Below are 15872 nucleotides of genomic sequence, written 5' to 3'. Positions count from 1 at the left end.
GGAGGTTACCGAAACCCCCCGGGAGCTTAATGGGCCATAGTGGGCCTTAGTTAGGAAGAGGAGAGGCGGCCAATGCAAGGGCCGCGCGCCCCTCCCCCCAGTCCGAATAGGACAAGGAGAGGGGGGCTCCCCCCCCCCTCCTTCTTCTCCTCCACCTCTTTGCCCCTCCACTCCTAGTCCAACAAGGAAAAGGGGGGAGTCCTACTCCCGGTAGGAGTAGGACTCCTCCTGGCGCACCCCCTCTAGGCCGACCGCACTTCCCCCCTTGCTCCTTTATATACGGGGGCAGGGGGCACCCTAGAGACACAACAATTGATCGTTTGATCTTTTAGCCGTGTGCGGTGCCCCCTCCACCATAGTCCACCTCGATAATACTGTAGCGGTGCTTAGGCGAAGCCCTGCATCGGTAGAACATCATCATTGTCACCACGCCGTCGTGCTGATGAAACTCTCCCTCAACACTCGGCTGGATCGGAGTTTGAGGGACGTCATTGGGCTGAACGTGTGCTGAACTCGGAGGTGTCGTGCGTTCGGTACTTGATCGGTCGGATCGTGAAGACGTACGACTAAATCAACCGCGTTGTGCTAATGCTTCCGCTTTCGGTCTACGAGGGTACGTGGACAACACTTTCCCCTCTCGTTGCTATGCATCACCATGATTTTGCGTGTGAATAGGAAAATTTTGAAATTACTGCGTTCCCCAACATTCTGGCCCCCTCGACACTGCCAAAACAGCTCCTCGCCCTTGTAAATGTCCACGAGCAAGGCCTCAAGGGAGTATCTCCTAATCCAGTCGTCAGGAGACAGGCCCGGCCCATCCGCAAGGCCATCTAGTACATTAATCTGATCTAGCAGGGCCCCTTTATGGGCCCGAAGATCAGCACCAAGGTTCGCCCCCAGCCCTTCATGGCCTGATGGACCATTTTAGCATAGTGATGCCAGACATCCACATCACAGAACACACGAGGTGGGGAGACGGCAGCCTCTAACTAGCGGTCGCGAACCAGCTCGAAGAAACCTGGTTGCTCCAACCAAAACGCCTCAAAGTGGAAGCTACGGGTTCTAGGGGGGCATCATCCCCTCAAGAGAAAACCACGGGGTATGGTAGGAGCCAATCCGAGTAACCGCCTTGAGGGAGCACAATGGGAACATCACTTCCCATTAGGCCGACACAAATACCCGATCCAAAACACTCCGGATGGGGTCCGCCTTGAGGAAGCACAATGGGAACATCACTTCCCACTGGGCTAGAGTGACAGTCGCCAAGTGTGGCCGAACTGCCTCCTCCTTAATCTCAGTATCCGCTAATTAGAAACGACCCCCCTCTATCCCGTACCTGAGATAGGCTAGGGTCGAGGGGCATCGGGAAGGGGCCTCACACTCCGAGCGAAAGTGATCCGTGCATCCACAGTTGATGCACATCGTTTCCTCGCGGGTCCTGGGGGACGACCGCCCCTGGAGCCAACGGCCACCGGAGCCACTGGAACCTCCTGTTCCGGGCCTCCCAAAGGGGCGGGGGAAGTGGCCACCCCCGTGGTCTTTTTCTTCTTGTGCTTCTTCTTTTTCTTGTTTTGAGCAGCAGCACCTGGGTGGTCGGGGGACCGGCGCAGCGGAGATGAGCGGTCCGACCAGGGCTCACTCCACTACCGCTCAGGGACGGTGTCCCGAGGCGGGTGACGGTCGTCCCACCGAGCGGAGTCGGAAGTGCGAGAGACCCTGGCCTCATCACCACGCCGGTGGGACGGAGCATCACGCACAGCACCGGAATCGCCCGAACCCGACCCACGGCGCCGCCAATCACCGTTGGAAGGCCTGGGGGCAGTAGCACGGGCGACCGGGGCGCTGGGCGCCGGGCCCTCCCTATAACGAACCGCCGGCGTCGGCCGGGTCACGAGCGCCTCCCGCAGCGCTGACTCACGGCGCAAATCTTCCTGTCTCCGACGGTCCTCATCGCGACGCCGAACATCTCCCGGTGACCCCGGCAGCGGGAGCCTCGGATCCCTGACAGGGTCCTGCGGGGGTGGGGGCCGACGCAGGGAGGTGCCGGAGTACGTCACAGCCGGCCGCCCCTGCCGGCTCGGCTCCCCTTCGTCGGAGCGAGCAGAGGAAGACGATCCGGGGCGCCCAGCCAACCCGTCGGGCAGGGGGCGTTTCGGCCGAGGCTGACAGTCTCCAGCGTCGCGCGCCATCAACACCTCCAGGAACGACCGAGGGTGCGAAGGAACGGGGGCACCAGACGACGAGGACACCGGGGAGAGCGAGGACGGGGGCAAGAGGAGAGGCGGCGGCGCAGGAGGGAGTCGAAGGATACAGGAAACCCTTCCCCAGCGCATAACCTCCCCCATGGTCGCAAGCCAGCCCTTCCTCGGATCCACTGTGCCCCGTTGGATCCAGATCCAACGGGCTGGATCTTCATGGGCGAGAAGCAAGGCCCAGGTGGCCTTGTCAACTGCCTCTTGGGCCCGTCGGGCGGCCTCCCAAACCTCCTGGGCCGAGAGCCCACCAAACCCAGCAGCATGAGGACCGCGAGTTGGCCCACCCGGCAACTCCGCTCGGTCGACACCCAAGCACCGGGGCACGCCCGCAGCCGAGCGTGCCGCCGGCATGGGGCCAACCCCAAGGACGACGCCAGAGGTCCCAGAGCGCACCGGAGAGCCCACCGCCGTCGCACCGTCCGCCGCCACGGGGGATAACCCAGGCAACGAACCGGGCCGGGCACCAAAGGGGGCGGGGCGAACCGCGGCGGCCGGGAGATGCGGCGCCGGCTTGAGGCAAACCGACCACGCGACCGCGCTGGACGAGCCGCGACCCAGAAATCCGCCAGCTGGGCCGGCGCCAGGGACACCGGAAGCTCCATCGGACCCTCCCCCTCCTCCTCCTCTACCATGTCGGCCCACGACGGCATTGAGCGGCCGGAGCAGGGGGTCGGCCGGCGAGGCCCCGGCGGCCTCCCCAGCGCTCATGGCGACGGCCGGGAAGGGCTCGCGCATGGGAGCCGGCGGCGCAGAGCGCCACAACGGTCGCCAGAGCCTCGCGTTCCGTACGCAGATTTCAAACTCTCTGGCACAAACCCGATCATCTGTCCCCAAAGGATGACTTGTCTCTGGCGCTCTCGCTAGCACCCGCTAGCATGTCGGCCAAATAATGTGGGTAGTGTAACTCTCTAGGAGCTGTTTTGGTAGGCTACTATGGGTCGGTTTTAGAAGCCACCGTGCAGTTCTTCCTTTTTTGTATCTTTACTCTATCTTTTTCGTCATTTTTCTTTTCATATTTTTGTTTATTTTCTTTCACGTATCCTCTTTCTTATTTTTCTTCGATTTTTCAAATACACAAGTCGAACATTTTTCGTTTGCACGTTCAATATTATTTAGATACGAGATGAACATTTTTAAAATATATGTTGAACATTTATCTAAATACATATTAAACATTTTTAAATGCCTATTGAAAAATTTATATATACAGTTTGAACATTTATCAGATACATGTTGAATATTTTTCCAATACATGTTTAACATTTTTTTGAATACATGTTGAACATTTGTCAATTGCACATTAAACATGTTTTAAATACAAAATGACCATTGTTTAAACACACATTGAACATTTTTAATGTCATGAATATTTTTTAAAAAATTGTGAACATTTATTTTAAATAAAATAGTGAGCCCTTTAAAAATTTTATGAACTTTATTTACAATGGTATAAAACATTTTTATGAACTTTCTTGATAAAAATTACATTGTTTAAACATTTTTTTAAAAATTTCATGAAACATATATTTTAAACTGTTACGATTATTTAAATGTGGTGAACAGTTTTTTGAATTATATGTCAATTTTCCAAATTATGCAAACTAAATTTTACATTACATGAACATTCTTTAATACACGGTAAACCTTATAAAATAAAGTACACTATTTTTAATATATATATATATATATATATATATATATATATATATATATATATATATATACATATACGGCTGCGCTATTGTAAGCGTGCGCGCATTTTGACTTAAACTACGCGCCGGCCGCTCCTAATCACGCGCGGGTGCGGAGAAGGCAACATATTGAGGGTAATGGCATGTGGAGGAAAAAGTAATACATTTAATTTTATTACCATGTGTTGATCACTATTCATTGCCGGTAATATATGAAGTAATGATGGTAAGGAACCTATTTTTTTACCGGGCCTTGATATATCCAAGGCTTCATCCTAGACATTGTCCGTAATAGATTAAGTATAGATAGTAACAGACCCTTCTTTTACCAGTATTGAGTTATCGATGGTTATATCCCTAGATGTAGTAAAGCCTTCATCAGACATGTTGTAATGTATTACTATAGTAACATATTAATCATGGATGGTAATGGACCTAGGTTTTTTTACTGCGCACTTAAATATCACAGGTTTCATCCCTAAATTATTTTAAAGGAACGGTACGTGATGGTAATCCCTTGCTACTTTGTAAGGGCCATTTACTGCTGCTATAATACAGATAGTAATATCGTTACTATGTCCTGCAGGCCCTTTTACGATGGTCATTTAAGCGAGCGAGGATTGGTTGGTCGTAAGGCGTTACAGTGGACATTTACCCACGATCGCGCGCGCGCCCTTTCACCTGGTTAGCGCGCCGGTTGGCTCGAATTAGCCGGAGCGTAGGACAGGGCATAGTGCGCGCAGGCACACTTTAGCAAGCCTATATACATATATATATATATATATATATATATATATATATATATATATATAATATTTCGAAATATATACAATAATGAAAAAAACTATAAAAAACAAGCGAACAAAAAAACATACTGCCTCCCTATTGAGCTGGCCCATTACGGGCTCCTCTTGCGGTCTCGCTAAAATCGAGACATAGCCTCTCTTATCATATAGATCTCCTTCTTTAACTTTTTTTCTGTTGCGGGTGAGATCCATCTCTAACTTGGCTGTCAGAAACAGGTTTCGCATTTCACCTCTAATAGGCCTGACTATGAAGGATAATTTTTTAGTAGTGCGTTTGCCACCACTTTTGAAACACACATATAGTTTCAAGCAGAAATTATCTACTATATTTAAAATTATCAGCTCCTAAGAGCGTATGTACTCCAGCGTTTAGCTTCCCTAACGGGCTCTACCTATCAGGAAACATAGTACAATCAACGTCATCATCCCAATCCCAACAAGAACAGATCGCTAGAGTTGATTCTAGTACTATAAAGTTGATCCAGAGAAAAATTCTTAGCTATGGGTTCTTCAGCCGGTAGACCCGAGCAGAAGATGTCTAATACTGCACACACCCTAAGGGTGTGTTGTTCCAGAATATGAAGCAACTAAAAGTTTGCTTCCAGATCAGCGTGCAAGAAGACTAGAAGAGGCAAATATGCCCAGTTAAAATAGAACGCAATCCATGCATGTGTATGTTAAAGGAGGGCGGTGATTGTACACAATTCGATGTGTTGTAAATGCATACATGCATACATCTCCAAATTACTGAAATGTGTGGGCACAAAATTTTCAATTAGGTAATTTATGTTACAATACTCAAAAATCATATCCAGAAACTGCAAAAACATGTAATTTTGTTTCCAAAATCAGAGGAGTACTACAAGTGCAGCTCTGCTAATATGAATTTCTCATTGAAAGAACTAAAGGTGTGAACACCTACATTTCCCTGCTTAGTGTTTTGACAGTTTAAAATATTTGAATGCTTTAAAGGCCAAGTACTTTGTAATATTCATCCTGGCTTAGTGTACGTTATGCTGTAGAGATCAGTAGCGATTGTTTTCCATGATTACAATAGGATGTTGCAATATCATAGAGCAATATTAATTTCTTGTATACAAAACGTTGTGATATATTTTAAGTTCTTTACTTCCTCAGCTTCGATCGGGGTCCATGGTAGCAGCAGTCGGCTCAAGTCCCCTGCCGACCTCATGGATTATGAACAAGAGCCTGTCATGAGGTTAATATATTATATCTACCTGCTTTTCCTTTTCAATAAAATGTGCTTTTTACACACTCTAGACTTGTCATTTCCATGTTGCAGGAAACCAGAGTCCCTTGCTGTTAGAGAGCCCGCAGACGTGATCCAGATCAATGATGGCCATCGCTTGCAGAACCCAAACCTCAGGTTTATCCTTCTGTGAAACATATATGCCTTTTCAGATTACAAGAATAGGAGCATTGTCATTTCAGAAAGCACGTAGAACTACTCATGATTGTTACATAAATAGTACTATTATATTTCTATAGAAAATAGTTTAATAGTGCATGAACATATTAGTGCAAATTAATGTGGTAATTTTTGACCAGATGCAGGACTTGAGTGTAAGAACGGTCATGGTTTTATATTTTAAAAATTTATAAAACATATGAAGCATGAACAAAATGTTGTATAAAAAACCTTTTAGATTGAGGTTTAAGGGAATGTTAAAAACACCTTTTAGACTGAGGTATGGGAACGTTATTTTTAGATGCAAATTTGAACCCTAGGCTAAAATAGGTTTTATCAAGCGTCCAACACATATGCCATCAATGAACAAACATAAATTTTAATGCAAAATTGTTAACTTATAACTAGCATCCTTGATTGTTGAGGTGGCATGGTGGTATGAACAAATTAGTACAAAAAATATAACTTACGATTAGATGTAGGACTTGATGATGTGGTATGGCTACGTGTTAAGATAAATAGAGAGAGTGGGATCATCTACTTAGGCATAAAGGGTTAGTTCCAGTGTTCAACAGATTTACCTTCCATAACCCAACAAAAATTAATACGATAAATTGATTGATGACTTGCATGCAAATTGCTAAGGTAACATGGTTACATGAACAGATTGGTGCAGAAAATGAAATTTATGGCCACATGCATGACTTGCTGATGTGGTCTACATGTGTAAATAAATAGAGATAGTGGTGACCACTGTGTCGTAGGATCTATGCAAATGATGCATCGAAGGGCGTTGGTAACTACAATTTCTTCTATGCCAGTTAGGCTTGATCGATCTGTGGAGCCTAGCTTTGAGGGAAGTATTCTAATATCAATAATGCCCACTTAATTCTCAATATCATTATCTGTCACATGCGGAGTCCCTGATTGTTATAACGTATTCTTTGCATGACTGTGTTGGCTGACTACTCTCATGGGTTATCTGTTTATCTTGAAAATATGGGAGTATATGTGTAGTTATCAATTACTAAAACATTTAGTCAGTACATATTTATAAAGATTTACCTAATGATACTTGTAAGAAAATCCATTATATGTGAGTCCTACAAGATGGAGGGTTAAATTTTGTATTTTCCTCCAACCATGTGGTGACTTCTTTAGAGTTTGTAATTTTGTTGTACCTAAGTGACCTCTTTTTAGAAATATGCATGTATGAAGTTAACAAAATCATTTCAGATAATACCACCTTAGAGTATTATTTATTGTTATCCTATCTTATCTTATATACCTAAATGGTTGATCCCCACTATCTTCTATATTTAAATAGGTAGCCACCACTATTAAATTTCTTTGTGCACTCATGCTTCTATGTCACTTCGATTATTGATAGCCCTCCGATCAAAATTGTGTGTCATGCATGAACTTGCAAGTTACTTTTTTTTGCATTAACCCATCCATGCAAACAACACCACCACATCAAGTCACACATATATTTTTTCCTAGAGGAATCAAGTCATGCATGTCAGTCACAAGTTAATTTTGTTGCATTAATTTTTGTGTGCTAATGGACAGTATATGTGATTGACGCTTGGAGCGAAAATATATAGTTCATGATTCACATTTTAATTAAAAGATGGCATTGTGTTAAGTTCAATTCAAAAGTTTTTATTTCTTTATACATCATTTTGTTACATACTTTATAAGTTTTATTTTTTCTAAATTATACTCCCTCCGTCCCAAAATTCTTGTCTTAGATTCGTATAGATACGGATGTATCTAATACTAAAACGTGACTTGATACATCTGTATTTAGACAAATTTAAGACAAGAATTTTGGGACGGAGGGAGTAAATCAGAACACTCTTTGCATTTGTTTTTGGATTAGTTAGTTGTTCTTATGAACATATTTACACATTTGTTTTAGCACAATTAGTCAAGTATTAAACATCGACCAGCTATAACAACAAAACAATTCTTGTTCGTCGAGTATTTGCATAATACTGTTATCATAATCATTATTTAGTTAGTTTGCATTGTTTCTACTTTACTTTACTTTCACCGATACAAATTTTGTTCCTAAGTAAATATATTAATTATCAACAACATATTTAGAAGTCACTTTCACAAATCATTATTCTTTCCTAACTTGGCGATAAACTTGTGAATTATATAACTGCATCACATCTACTTTATCATATTTAAACCTTTATTAGCATGTCTATCCATGAAATAGGTTTGCTAATGGTTTCCACTAATTGACAACAGGGAGAAAGTGACTGTTCATACTCATGTCACCATGGATACTACTGGGCTCACTAGTGGTGTCAATAAGTGTGTGGATCTTTTTCAATGGGCTGGATCTGCTATTTCATCTGACATGAAGGAGCAAAGGTTTCAAAATAATCTATTTGACTTACAGAGAGACTTGCAATGCCTCAGTGACACTCTTCCTGCAATGTATAGCCTAATTAATCGAGCAGAGTGGACAAGCCACAACGTTGATGTGGTCAGGCAGCTTCCAAATATCAAGGATGCAGTCTATGACGTTGAAGACATTCTTGATGAGCTCAGATGGTACAACCATAAGGTGATAGTGGAGAGCAATGCAAGCCAATTATCTTTTACTGACTTCTATAATAGCTTCAACAAAGTAAATGTCATCCGCGAAAGGCTGAAAACTAATTCTGAACTCATAGAAAAAATGGGGTTGGTTGAAGTGACATTCCGGTTTGACAAAACAAGCAGGCCAGAGACTAGCTCTTTCCCCAATGAAACAAAAATATTTGGTCGTGACATGGCGCTAAAGAAGGTGATGAGATTGCTTGGTGTGCCTACACGTAGTAGCAATTGTTCGAAACGCAAGAGGGAAATTAATGCAGATAATGCATCAGCAAGCATATTACCGAGCGACCAAATTAATGAATCAAGATTACAAGATCTTTCAGTTCTACCAATATTTAGAATGGGGGGTGTTGGAAAGACCACTTTGGCCCAGCATATCAGTAGTCATCCAAAAGTGAAGTCTCACTTCGACACAATAATTTGGATTTGTGTCTCAGATGATTTCGATGAGAAGAGGTTAACTAAAGAGGCTATAGAATCCATTACTGGTAAAAAGACAAAAATTGACAATCTGAGTACTCTTATGCATCGAGGACAATCAAGAACTTTTTATTGAACAAAACCTCTTCCAACATGCGTCAGTTCTTGATTGTCCTCGATGATATGTGGGATGATGCTCTGAATGGAACTGGCGCATGTTGGAAGAGGTTTTGTTTAGCTTTGAAAAATGTGCTACGAGGAAGTATTATGATGGTCACCACCAGATCTAAGAGGGTTGCTAATTTTGTGCAGACTATGGAGCCAATTAGATTGGAAGGTTTGGATAAGGGTGTCTTTTGGAATTTCTTCAAACTATGTGTGTTTGGATCCGAGAGCTCTCACGATCCAGAGTTAGAGCTCATTGGTAGAAAGATAGTTTCTAAGTTGAAGGGCTCTCCTTTAGCTGCTAAGACTCTTGGACGCATGTTACGGAGTGACCTTAGTACATCACATTGGAATAATATACTAGACAGTGAATTGTGGGAGTTGGAGCAAGATTCAACAGAAATTGTGCCAGCTCTACGGTTGAGCTACATGTATTTACCGTCCCACTTGAAGAGATGCTTCTCATTCTGTGCTGTGTACCCCAAAGATAAGCAGTTTGAAAAGGGCAGCTTAGCTGAAATTTGGGCGGCAGAAGGCTTTGTGAAATGCCTGGGTGTTATTCCAGTTCAAGATATTGGATGTCAATACTTCAATGAACTTTTAAATCGGTCATTCTTTCAAAAAGTTCAAGGTAAATACGTAATCCATGACTTGTTGCATGATATGGCACAGAAAGTTTCAGAGGATGATTGTTTCATTGTGAAGAAGAAGGATGACTTTAGAAGAATTCCTCCAAATGTCCGCCAACTGTCAGTATTATCTAGCAATGACATCGAAAGTTCTGACTTGTCAATCCTATTCCAGCACAAAAAGCTCCGTACCCTTATTTGCGACAAGCCTTTAGCAAATAAAAAAACTATAGCTATTTTGTTGGAAGATTGGTGCAGTGAACTTCTACGTATGCGTGTCATTGTTTTTGCGTCTTTGAAGGAGTTACCAGCTAGTGTTGGCAAACTGAAGCATCTTGAGTACCTTAAGATATCCAGATCTTGTTCGGTGACAAGTCTTCCTGGAACGATCTGTATGCTCCATAATTTACAGGTTTTATGTGTCAAAAAAATGCAAGCTTGAAATCTTGCCAAGTGACTTTGGTATGTTGGTCAACCTATGGAGATTTGAATCGCAGGGATTTAAATATGGTCCAAATATTAGAGGATTCAAAAACAAAGAATTTTATTATGGACTAAATCTTGATGCAGCCAGTGATGAGCAGGGACTAGGATGTAGGTTCATAAAGAATATGAAGCAACTTCGTGGACACTTGGAGATACGTAATGTTGACAAGCTAAGAAAGGATCATTCAGCAGAAGCCGAACTGAAAAATAAGGGATATCTTGACAAGCTGACGCTGGAATGGAGTGCCTGCGCGAGCCAATCTGGGGATAATGAAAACGGGATAGAAGTCCTTCGACATCTACAACCTCCTGCTGGTGTCAAGTCTCTAGTCCTTGAAGAGTACCCAGGTGTTTCTCTTCCGAGCTGGTTTCAGCCAGAAAGCCTGTCAGGCTTAACATCTGCGTCATTTTCTTGGTGTCGTGAACTCGAGATACCTACAGTGCCAATCGACATCAACAGTAGCAGCATGGGTTTCTCGTCCCTGACAGATCTAATCCTTCAGCGGTGCAGCAGTTTATCAAGTCTCGAACAGCTTCTAGATCCGGCTTATCTACCAGTCATCAAGAAAATTGCAATAATGCACTGCCGGAACCTAATATCAGTACCCACCGAAAAATTCGAAGAATTTCGTTGCATTGAAATATTCAAGGTGGGGGGATGTGGAAAAATAAACTCCCAGAGTTTGGTTGCGCGTTCTCTCAAGAAGCTCCAGCTAGGCACGCAGGATATGTACTGGTCTAATGATTGCGGGAATCTCAGTGCAGCCAATATCCAATGCTGCTCGCTCACCTACTTTTCCTTGTCATGCAAGCGTCTCACGTCCATCCAACTACAAATGTGGAATCTTCCAGCTCTACAGGAACTGCGCATTTCGTATTGTCACTCTCTCACATCTATTGGACAACCTGGACAGGTCTTCACCAACCTCACTTCCCTATCCATCAGCGACTGCGAAGAACTGTCAACCATTGATGGTCTCCTAGAAGAAGAATATCAACCTGCCATTAAGAGTATTACAATTAACAACTGTGACGAGTTGTCGACCATGGCCATGCACCGTAGAAGGTTTGGGGGTTTCTCTTCTCTGGAGAATCTGAAAGTTTCTCGGTGCCATAACATCAACTGGGGGGGAATTGTGTTGCCATCGTCCCTCCAAAGTCTCCACTTAGAAGCATGTGGGGATATCTCTTCATTTATCCCCAGCGGACTAGAAAACCTCCAGTCCCTTGTTTCACTAAGATTATTGAAGTGTCGGTATATGATATCCATTCCAGGCCACCTTTGGAGCACTACTCTCTCATCACTTGAGGAGTTAGAGATTTGGGATTGTCCAGAGCTTGTGTCCGTTGGTGGAGCAGATCACATTTCAGAAATAAAAAAATGTGTGGATTAGGGCCTGTAAAAAATTGAGGGGAGAGGTGGTCTTCGGTACAACCCCCCTAAAACGTATAAAGGATAGGGGCGGTCATTGTCACAAGCCGTATAAAAATACCCGCCCGCCGTAGGCGCGCCCGCGTCGCCGTACGGCGCTGTCGCGTACGGCCGCCCGTACGCGCCCACGTCCGCATGCACGGGCGCCCGTAGGCGCCCACATCCCGCATGCACGCCCCGCCCGCGTCCGCTGCGTACGCCCGAGTAATTAAAAAAACGATCGGCGAACCCTATCTTCAAGACGCCTCACCTGCCTCCTCTCTTGCCGCCGCCGCAGCCGCCATCTCCGGCAGTACCTGGCCGACGGAAAAAAAACGCACGCGCTGTGCGCTACGCCGACAACCGCCTCGGTCGGGCAGACGCCTCCGCCGCCGGCAGCTCGTATCCGGGGACAACCGCCTCACGAAGGCAACGAGGTACGCGAGGCGCTGGCATAGTAATTTTAAGAACGGATTTGAATTGAAAAGATGTTACGTGATGTTTGAATGGATATTTAATTATATATGAACGTGCATAGATTGAGGCTGAAATAGGATATGACGGTGATGATGGCGGTAGCGAGGACGGATCATTGTCATTGGATGAAGACGAACATGACGACGAAAATTATATGAGTTTGGATGAGTCTTACAGTGGCAATGTAAGTGGTCTGCATGTTCTCAACCATATTAAATACAAGCATCTGCGATGACAATAACATGTTCGACTGTGAACAGATAGGAGGGGATGATGACAATGAGGATATGGATGTAGATGATTCATATGTTGAAAGCGGAAGCCATGTAGGTTTGGAATTATGTAGGTTATTTTAAAGTGAAATTAAATACGCATCAAGTCTTACATATCATATTTACAATTTGCGCAGATGGAAGTGGAAGGGTACTATCAGTGGAATTTTTCTGATGATGCCAATGACGAAAACGATATCGATGCATCTTATAATAACAGCTCGAGCAAAGTAAGTAGTGGAAAGTGAATACATATGATAGTCCTTATACAACTACTTACTGACATATACCGTTCATTGTATTTTTTTCAGGACGAGGATGGTGACGCGTGCGAAAACGACGATGATGCCGATGGTGATGAGTGCAATTTTGATACTGGGTACGATGAATACCAGCAAGAATCACTGGACAGGCATTGGACGGTGATGTCCACGACGTTCAGGACAGACGAGGAGGCATATGATTTCTATAACGACTATGCGAAAAAGCGAGGCTTCAGCATTAGGAGGGACAACTTGAAATATAGTAAGGGTATCGACGCACATAGGCGGTTGAGGAGGTTTCTCTGTTCAAGGTCTGGGAAACGACAGGCCAAGTTTTGTACCATGGAAAGGAAGAAGCGCAGGCTGAGAGCGGAGACTCGGTGCTATTGTGAGGCCCATCTAACTGTGAAGGTTGACAGAGAGCGCTCCATTTGGTATGTCAGCAGTTTCAGCGATGATCATAGTCACACTCTTGCTAGACCAAATGAAGTTATATATCTTCGATCTCATAATCAGATAAAGGAATACCAGAAGCTCGAGATCTTAGCAATGGCAGGTGCTGGGCTCAAAAAACATTGGATTTATGACAACTTCGTTAGTAGGTATGGATCATATGCACTGGCTGGTTTCGGGAGGAGGAAGCTTTATAACATGTGTTATAGGGAGAAAATGAAGTTGCTAGCAAAGGGTGATGCGGACACTGCAATTGGTATCATGATGACGAGAAAGACAAGGGATCTAGACTTTTTCTTTGAGCACACTGTTGACGCAGAAGGAAAGCTGAAGAACATGTTCTGGTGTGATTCTCAGTCACGTCGGGATTACCTTGACTTTGGTGATGTAATCGTCTTCGACAGCACTTACAAGATGAATAGGTACTGAATGCCATTCATACCTTTTGTTGGTCTAAACAATCATCGTTGCACCACTGTGTACGGTTGTGCAGTTGTGTCAGATGAGACGAAGGATACATACGTTTGGGTGTTGCATACCTTCTTAAGAGCTCATTGTCAAAAGAAGCCGAGGTCTGTAATTACTGACGGAGACGCAACCATGATAAGGGCCGTCAGGAAGGTCATTACTGACGTGTGGCATCGACTATGTTCGTGGCATATTGAGAAAAACATGCAGAAACACCTCCACCACAAGTCCCTTAAGGAGTTCAGGGCTCTTATTTATTATGCCACTACACATGATGAGTTTGAGGCGAGATGGGCAGCTTTTAGAGCTAAATGGGAGTCGGAGAAAACTAAAACATGGTTGCGTAGGATGTACCGGAAGAAAAGGCTATGGGCTGCGTCATATCTGGCCGGTGGGTTCTTCCTTGGTATGCGGAGTAACCAGAGGAGCGAGAGTCTGAACTCTTGCCTTCATATGCATCTTGACTCTGGCATGACAATTGTTGATATGGTTGTGCATTATGAGAACTACATTGTTCGGCTCCATGAGAACGAGTCACACGACGACTGCCTGTCCACACAGACACTCCCTGTAGAAGTACTCGACGACTTCAAATGCATTGAAAAAGCCGCTGCCCGTGACTTCACTGCGGTGAACTTTTACCTCTTGCAGAAAGAAATGAAGAAGGCAGCGGATCTTGAGATCATAGATAGACTGAGTGGAGCCGTCAGTAGGAGATTCACAGTGGCATGGAAAAATAACAGGCAACTGAGATTCAAAGTGGACTATACACCTAGTAATTCAAAAGAAACAGTGAAGTGCAGTTGTGATAGTATGAAACGTAAAGGTCTTCCATGCAAGCATGTTCTTTATGTTTTAGCCAGGTTGAACGTGCAGGACTTACCTAGGTGCTTAGTGCTGCGAAGATTCAGCAAGAATGCTAGAGGTGGACTGCCCGTGAAATGCACTAGTGATCTCTTCGCATGGGGATGGGCAGGTACTAAGGAGAGAACTAAGTACAATGAGTTGACTATTTTGTCTGCGAAAGCAAATCATGCGGCATGTCATAAACCATTTCTATTTGATAAACTGAAGGCTGCTCTGGAGGATGTGATAGCAAATAAGGATGTTCAGGAGGAAGATTACGTGAGACAACATACAGTTGCACATGATGATGCTTTTGTGCCGAATCAAAATCATGTTTTTGTTGGTGATCCAGAAAAAATCAATACAAAAGGAGCACCGAAAGGGCAGAATAACAAAGGCCGTGGTAAGGAACCTGGCGTGACTACAAACAGTAGACCCAAAGGTTTTGATGAGAAACCTATACGTCTATGCGGTTTATGCAGAGGAAATGGTCATTTCAAAAACAATTGTCCTCAGAATCCAAAGTATGTGCACACCATTTCATTAACGTTCTTTTCTTGTTTAGTTAATACTTTACAAATTTTTGACGTATATTACAATCTTTCTATGCAGGAACATGGCATAATGATCATAGCAAAGAAATGTTTGAATAAAAAGAACAACTTTTGATTACAGTTGACGATTTATTTGGTTGTCTTAAAGAATAGTACTTACATATTTGTTTCGTTACATTGATACGGAAGATTTGTAATCACTGTTTACTTATGTCATATTTGTTGGCACTATACTCGTTGTTCTTAATATGATATGCGACATACAAATTTTACGTTATAATATGATATGCGTTATATAAATTTAACATGATATGTATTATATATATTTTTTCGTATCAATATATAATTTTGTATATAAATCATGCATGTTGGGCGATCAGAGGCGCTGCACAGCCGCCGGTTGCTTTAACCTAAAAAAATTTATGTTAAAAGGCGCCCCGCGGACGGCGATCCCGAGGCGCTGCACAGCCGTCGGTAGGCGCCGCGGGGGCGATCCCGAGGCTGACGTCGCCCTCGGGCGCAGAGGGGCGCACGCGGGACGAGGTAGAATCAGCCTCGATGCCGGCAACAGCCAACCCTGGGGCGACGCGCGGCGCGCGCCCGCTGGCAGATAACGCGGCCCACG

At 44.3% G+C, this 15872-nt stretch overlaps 1 pseudogene; it reads left to right on the top strand.

Moving 5' to 3' along the window:
• Positions 1-2604: 2604 nt before the first annotated feature.
• On the top strand, positions 2605-13808 carry LOC119283863 (annotated as a pseudogene).
• Positions 13809-15872: the final 2064 nt, after the last annotated feature.

This window comes from Triticum dicoccoides, chromosome 4A (assembly GCF_002162155.2).
Source record: "Triticum dicoccoides isolate Atlit2015 ecotype Zavitan chromosome 4A, WEW_v2.0, whole genome shotgun sequence".
Classification (NCBI taxonomy): Eukaryota; Viridiplantae; Streptophyta; class Magnoliopsida; order Poales; family Poaceae; genus Triticum; species Triticum dicoccoides.
The sequence above is the reverse complement of the archived record's forward strand: the minus strand, read 5'-3'. Positions and strand labels throughout refer to the sequence as shown.